Source organism: Mesoplodon mirus (genome assembly GCF_964341445.2).
Source record: "Mesoplodon mirus genome assembly, contig: HAP1_SCAFFOLD_922, whole genome shotgun sequence".
Lineage (NCBI taxonomy): Eukaryota > Metazoa > Chordata > Mammalia > Artiodactyla > Ziphiidae > Mesoplodon > Mesoplodon mirus.
In genome coordinates, this window is record NW_028295123.1 from 68308 (window position 1) to 76215 (window position 7908).

Sequence of the window (7908 nt, forward strand, 5' to 3'; positions counted from 1 at the left end):
CTGAAAATTGTATCTCCACAAAGACCGAAACAATCCCTTATAGTCTCTTTCGTATTTTTGGCGGAGGAAAGACCAAAGTTGGGGGGGGGCGGGGGGGGTGTAGGAGAAGGTAAATAAGAATTGAGAGTCTTCTTTTCCATATTAAAGAAAGGAAAAGACTTCTTTTTGTCACAGTCTCAAGTTGTAAGCAAGTAATCACCATTAATTAGAGATTACTTTGGATCAGTACACATGCTCTGAAAATCAACAGTGGCCATGCTTCTGACAGTTAGCAAGTTAAAGAGACTGCAGCTTCTGAAAGTCAGCCAATTTGTTACTATCCCGTGCCTGTAGACAAGTCAGTCAGCAGATACCTCAGTCTAGTGACCATACTTCTGAAAGTTTGCCAGTCGATAACAGCCTTATTTCAGTGATCACACTAACATAATTGAAAGTCTGTCAATCAATACACACCCCTGCTTCTGAAAATCCACCAATCCTTGAACGAAGCTTCCCAAAACCTTGTATGAGATCAGCTGTGGCTTTCTTTGGGAAGGTTCTTCCTTGCGAATACAGCTCTCGCTTGCAGCCATACATGATGTCCACCTTTTCCGCATCACATATCAAAGTTCAATTTATTGTTAGTTGGTAACAACTTCTACAGTTCAACCCCAATTTACTGTTATAACTTTAGCCTCGTGAGTGACAAACATAATCATGATGCCATGAGACTATCAAATTCAATATTTTCAATTTCTGTGGTGTTTGCTATCATCTAGTATTTGAATCCCAAATGCAAATGTAAATTCATGATTAATTTTCAGAACATTGGTTATGTATTAAATGAGGGAAAAAATCCTTTTGAAACCTTTTCCACAGCATGAAACTGTTCATTCAATATGAAGAAGTGATAGAAAGTCATTTATAAACCAGTATCTATTAACAGCTAAACCTAAGAGATATAGGATTATCTCAGCTATAAACAGATAAAATACATTTTCTAATTAAAACAAATTCGGATGAAAATAAAATAATCACAGCAGAAGTTGTAATGACCGTCCACCTTGTGTATCATCATTATCAATCTTTTCAGCACAAATGGCTGATCAAACATACCAGGAGTATTTTCTGATTCTAAAATTGCAAAAAAATTTTAAGTGCCAGGATGAAATGCTGTAACAATAAAACAATGTAATAGCTCTATTTACTATTACAGAGATTATTAAAGATCTAAAATGCCTTGTCTTTTTACAACACAGCCCAAGTTGCAAGTAATCACAATACTGAAAAATAAATCCCTTTGCTTGTATGTTTTTGTCGTGAAAAAGGCTTGCTTAGAAGGCTGCTGCTCACTTATTGAGTTCATGAGAAGTGTACTGCTTTCCATAGAGATAATACAAATGCAAATTATGGTGGATGTGCAAAAGTGCAAACAATTTATTCAAAGTTGAATCAAAGTGCAATGGATTCTATGCAGGGTGTTGGCTATCTTGCCCATACTCAACATTTCTGCATAATTCTGCACAGACAACACCTGATATTCTTTCTGTTGACACTGGAGTACTTATTGTGAAGCTGTTGCATTACTTCAGCATTTAAACATTTGAGCAGTTAAAGAATTTTTGTGATTTTGTTTGCATTTCATAATCTTCAACTTTCTAGCATTCCAAAACTTGTTTGGAATTCCTGTTTCAGCTATGACATGTAAACAGCTTGCAAGTGATCACTTGTATCCTTACAAGAAGAAAAATTTGGGCAGGCTGAAAATCAGTGACTTTGCTTTTATCTTCCTGAGAACTGAGGTTGGTGGGCACATTGCAACACTGAAATCTGGAGAGACAGGCATATCCAGAAAGATACATCCAAGATCTGCTTACCTGGAACAGAAATTACTGAAGCCATAAACTGGTAGAAAGATTTAAATGCTCATTTTGATAAATTGCTGAAGGTTGTGTGGACTGTCTTGAGAGTGAGAAACTCCTGGGGGGCCACAGCCTTAAGAGTCCCCCACATTTCCATTGTCATTAGATCCAGAAACCCGGTTGGATTTGCATGGTGGCAACCTGAGAAATATTCCCTCAGGGCTCTGGTGGAAGAAGAATAACCATTGTAAAATACACCCAGAGTCTTCTCCACCAAAAATGCCTACTCTCCTGGGGAAAAGAGTTTCTAGAGTCTTATGGTGGCTGAGGTAAGGACACTCCTCCCACTTTAGCCCCCTTTAACCTTCCTGTCTCACTAAGGAGGAGAAAACAGTCAAATAGATGGGGTTGGGGGGTATTCAAGGAAAAAGATTGGGAATGCTGCAACTAGAGGAGGGAGTATAGGGCAAGGAACTTGGGAAAAAGCTATACCACCCGATAAACATTTGCCCTAGACATGGGCCTACTAAGACTGAGATTTAATTGGAAGATTATAGAATCCTCCTCCCCCATCCCTACTCCCACCCTTACCCCACAGCTTGCCAACATACCAACAACACTGGATTACAGCAGAAAGAGAGATACAGACTCTCCTTGAGGAGGAGTGTTTAGGGAGTGTTTAGTGTTTTGTCAATAGTGGAGACAAAAACAAGGATACTAGAGGAATTTGAAGTCTCTGGCACCTATGGCTGCCTAACTCCTAGCCAAATTAACATAAATCTAGCGGGATAAAGCACCATGACCATGTGGGCTTTATCCCAGAAATTGAAGATGTGTACAGCATAAAAAAAGCAATCAATATAATACATTGCATTAGTAGAATGAGAGCAAAACACACAGACACACACACACACACAACCATCTTGATGCAGGAAAAACATTTCACAAAATGCAAAATCCAGTCATGTAAAATTACTGAACAATTCAGGAATAGAAGGGAATTTCCTTAACATGATAAAGTACAGTGAGGAAAAATCCACAGCTAACATCATGTTGAATAGTGAAACACTGACAGCTTTCCCCCTAAGATTAGGAGCAAGAGAAGGGTGCCTGATTTTGCCACTTCTATTCAACACTGTACTGGAAGTTGTAGTCAGAGCAGTTAGGCAAGGAAAAGAAATAAAAGGCATCCCAATTAGAAAGGAAGAATTTCTCAATTTGCAAATGACATGACTTTATATATAGAAAAGCTGAACAACTACCAAAATTCAATTAGAATTCATAAATGAATTTAGCAGTATTTCAGGATATAAGGTCAACATGTAAAAATCAGTTTTATTTCTATATGCTAATAATAGAAAATTTAAAAGGAAATTAAAGCAATTTCATGTATAATAGCATCAAAAATGATAACATACTTAAGGAGAAATTTAACCAATTAGGTCCAAGACTCGCACACTGAAAACTACAAAGCACTGTTGAAATATATTAAAGAAGACTTAGACCTAGACCTAAATAAATGGAAAGATATTTGATATTCATGGATTGGAAGACATAGTTAAAATGACAATACTACCAAAATGATTTACAAATTGAATGCAAATCACTATCAAAATTCCAATAGCGTTTTTGCAGAAGTGGAAAAGCAGATCCTAAAATTCATATGCAATTGCAAGGGATCCCACATAGTGGAAATAATTTAGAAGAAGAACACATTTGGAAGAAGAACACTTCCCAAGTTCAAAACTTACTACAAAGCTACAGGAATCAAAACAATGTGGTATTGGCATATAGAAAAACGTATAGCTCAGTGAAATCAAATTGAGAGCCTACGTATCTATGGTCAATAGATTTTTGACAAGACTAAAAAGACCATTCAATGGGGGAAAATATAGTCTCTTCAATGACTCGTGCTGAGACTACTGGATATCCACATGCAAAAGAATGTATCTGACCCATACCTCACAACACATACAAAAATTAACTCCAAATGAATCAAAACCTAAATGTAAGTGCTAAAACTATTTTAAAAACTATAAAATTCTTAGAAGGAAACATAGGTGAAACTCTGCATGACCTTGAATAGGGCAACATTTTCATAGATATGACAAAAAACACAAGCAAACAAATTCAATCAAAATTAAAACTTAAAAAGAAAAATTAAAATTTTGTGTACCAAAAGACACTATCAACAGAATTAAAAGACAACTCACAGAATGGAAAAAGATATTTGCAAATATTTTCTAAAAGCCTCATGTCTGAAATATTTTTTTAACTCATAATTTGACACAATCCAAGTAAAAAACACAATCCAATTAAAAAGGGGCAAAGTAATTGAATAGACATTTTCCTAAGGAAGATATACAAATAGCTAATAACCAAATGAAAAGATGTCTGACATCATTAGTCATAATGCAAGAAATGCAAATCAAAACCACAACGAGATATCATATCACACCCATTAGGATGGCTATTTTTTTTAATAACAAATGTTGGTAAGGATATGGAGAAATTGAACCCTTTGGCATTAATGGTGGGAATGTTAAATGGTGCAGCTGCTGTGGGAAACAGTTTGGTGGTGTTAAATACAGAATTACCATAGACCAAGAAATTCAACTCCTAGGTATATACCCAAGAGAATTGAAAACATTTGTTCACATAAAAACCTGTTCACTACTGTTCATAGAAGCACTATTCACAATAGCCAAAGGATGGAAATAATGCAGTATCCATCACTCAATGAATGGATAAACAAAAGGTAGTATATCCATACAATGAAATATTATTCAGCAAGAAAAAGGAATAAAATGCTGATACATGCCACAACATGGATGAATCTTGTAAACATTATGCTAAGTGAAGGAAGCCAGACACAAGACCACGTATGATTCCATTTATGTGAAATATCCAGAATAGGCAAATCCAAGAGACAGTAGATTAATGGTTTCCAGTGCTGGGGAACAGATGAATGAGGAGTGATTGCTTCATTGGTACAGGGTTTTCTTTGGGGGATGATGAAAATGTTCTGGGGCTACATAGTGGTGAGGGTTGTGCAAAAGTGATTGTACTAAATGTCACCAAATTGTGTTGACTGAAAACAAATAGACTGCCAGATATTTCTCCAGAAAAAAAATAGGTTTATTCAGCAGAGAATTACAGTTCAGAGTCTGCAACCGTGGCAAGTCACATGCAAGTTCCCCAAATAGTGAGAGAAGTAGAACTCAGACATCATCTGCTTCAATTCTGGGAAATCTTTATTTTCAGGTCACCAGATGATGTACAGGTCCAGTCAGGGTGGGAATTTTAGAGTCTTCAGTAAGAGTGGGTTGTTATTTGGTCCAAACCAGAGCATTCTCTTGTTATCAAAAAAAAAATATTGAATTTCCAGTCTTGTTTTTCCTTTTTTCAGGCCAATTGTTGAAATTCTCTGGTCCAGTTTTCCTCAGTTATCATTTGGGGAACTATCCCTTTGGACCATGACAGAGGTTTGGCTGGTTTTGGTCCCTTTAATAGCAGCATTCCTTGTGGAAATGTCAGTAAGATAAATTTCCCTTAGCTTCTAGAGAGTCAAGTTTAGAATGTCCTGAAATCTTAATGGCTAAAGTGGCAGGTAAAAGTGTTGCATCCAATAACACCTAAACATAGGGGCCATTTTCAATTTTATTTCAGCTGGAAGTAAGGAAACCATGTTGCTTCTACCACATTCCAAAAGCATGAGCTACACCAAAAGCATATCTACTATCAGTGTAAGTATTGGCAGTTTTGCCCTTGGCTAAAGTACAGGCCTGGGTAAGAGCTCAAGCCTGTGTAGGCCTATTAGGCTGAATTACCCATAAGTAAAGATGCTGCCTCAACCACCTCAAAGGAAGTTGCAGTAGAATACCCAGCACGATATTTGCCACTGTCACCTTTTAAATAAGAACCATGGGTGAACCATGAGAAACCACTGTTACCCAAAGGAATTTCCTGCAAATCAAGTGAAGTCAAGAGGAGGTTCTTCAGGGCTTCCCTGGTGGTGCAGTAGTTAAGAGGCTGCCTGCCAATGCAGGCAACATGGGTTCGAGCCCTGGTCCAGGAAGATCCCACATGCCACAGAGCAGCTAAGCCTGTGTGCCACAACTACTGAGCCTGTGCTTTAGAGCCAGCGAGCCACAACTACTGAGCCCGTGTGCCACAACTACTGAAGCCCATGCTCCTAGAGCCCGTGCTTCACAAGAGAAGCCAGCACAATGATAAGCCCGTGCACCGCATCAAAGAATAGCCCCCGCTCGCCGCAACTAGAGAAAGCCCTTTCACAACAACGAAGACCCAATGCAGCCAAAAATAAATAAATAAATAAAATAAATTTCTAAAACAAGAGAAAGAGGAGATCCTTCAGCGTTAAGCAGTTGTGAGGGACTTCATTGGTGATGGACGGGAAAAGAGTAGTAGTGCTAAGGTTATTACAACATAAAAGAGTTATATGAGGAGCAGTTAACAAAAGGACTTCATAGGACGTGAGGTGGCTAACTGAGAAATGTTGAGTGTGATGAGAATTCAGGAGGGTTTCTACTGCATGAGGTACAAGGATGATTAAAGGGAATCCCACAATGATTTTCTTGGCGGCCTCAACCAAAAGGGCAGTGGCTGTAATGGCTCTAAGGTGTGCCACAGGGTCCACCTGCTGGCTATAATACCCTATGGGTCAGTGGTATCCCAAGGGCATTCCCTTCCTTTTCATATACAAAAAAGGAAAAGAGGATCTGATAACTGGGATTCCCAAGGGCAGGTGGGTTTCTCAAGCTCTCATTTAAGGCCTGAAAGTTTGTTTATGCTGTTTGGCTCTTCCCATAAAACTGGGTCAGAGTTGTTGTTGTTGAGTAAGACACACAGAGGTTTGTCTTTAAGAGAGAAATTTGACTACTAAGAACCTGCTGTATAAAATAAAGAATTTAATTTAATTTAAAAAATAGAGAAATTTGGAATAGACTTTCAGCAATAACTGACTAGCCTGAGAAAACCTTGCAGTCAATGCTTAGATTGGGGTTTTGGGAAACTCAGGACACCATGAAAGCTATCTGGAACTAGGTATAGCTTTTGTTCTGATATCAGATGCCCTAAATCTCAAACCTGGGTTTGGGCAAATGGCAATATTTCCTTGGCAACCTTGTGTCCCTTTAAGACTAAAAGCTTTAGGAAGTGGGTGCTGTCTTCCTGTGAAGCGGTCTGAGGAGAGCAAAGAAGCAAATCATCCACATGTTGCAACAAAATAGAACTTCTGGGAACTTTACATTATCCAGATCAGCCTTGAGAAGTTTTGAGAAATAAGAGCTCAGTAAAACCCTGAGTCATTACTGTCACGGTGAATTGTTTTTCTTCCAAGTGAAGGCAAAAACGATAGACAATAGTCCATCTTCATCAACTGGAATACTACAGAATGTACTTCATAAATCAAATGACAATAAAAAATTTACATCCAGTGGGAATGGATGTTAGTGAAATATGAGGATTAGGAGCAACAGGGTGTGGAGGGATGACAATGTTGTTTATTGCTCTGAAGTCCTGAACAAACCTCCACCCTCGGCCCTTGGGTTTCTTCATTAGTAAAATAAGGGTATTGCAGGAACTCTTACAAGAAATAATGAGTCTTTGAGACTTGTAATGTCCTATTATGGGTTTTATGCCATGAAAGGCTTCTTTACTTATAGCATGTTGATTAATTCTGGGAGAGGTTTTGAGGGATCTATTTGAATTGATGCACTGTGAATTTTGCCAATATCAGTTGGAGATTTTGCCTATAAGGGAGGTGGTTGTGGATTCAATAGGGACAAAGGATCAGTGTTCCCAGAATCAGCTCAGAGACAGAGCTGATAAAAGATGTCAGAGTCATTTAATTCATCTGGTTGGCTGCTTTGATAACTACTATCAAATTCCAAAATTATTTTCCCCTTTCAGGGGAGAGAAATTTTAGCATGATGCTTCTGTAAGAAGTCTCAGCCTAATATAAATGGATAGCGGCAGAGGAACTAAGGAGAAAAGAGTGTGTGTTTCTCAAAGGGCCTAAACGAAAGGGAATCAGTCCACAGGC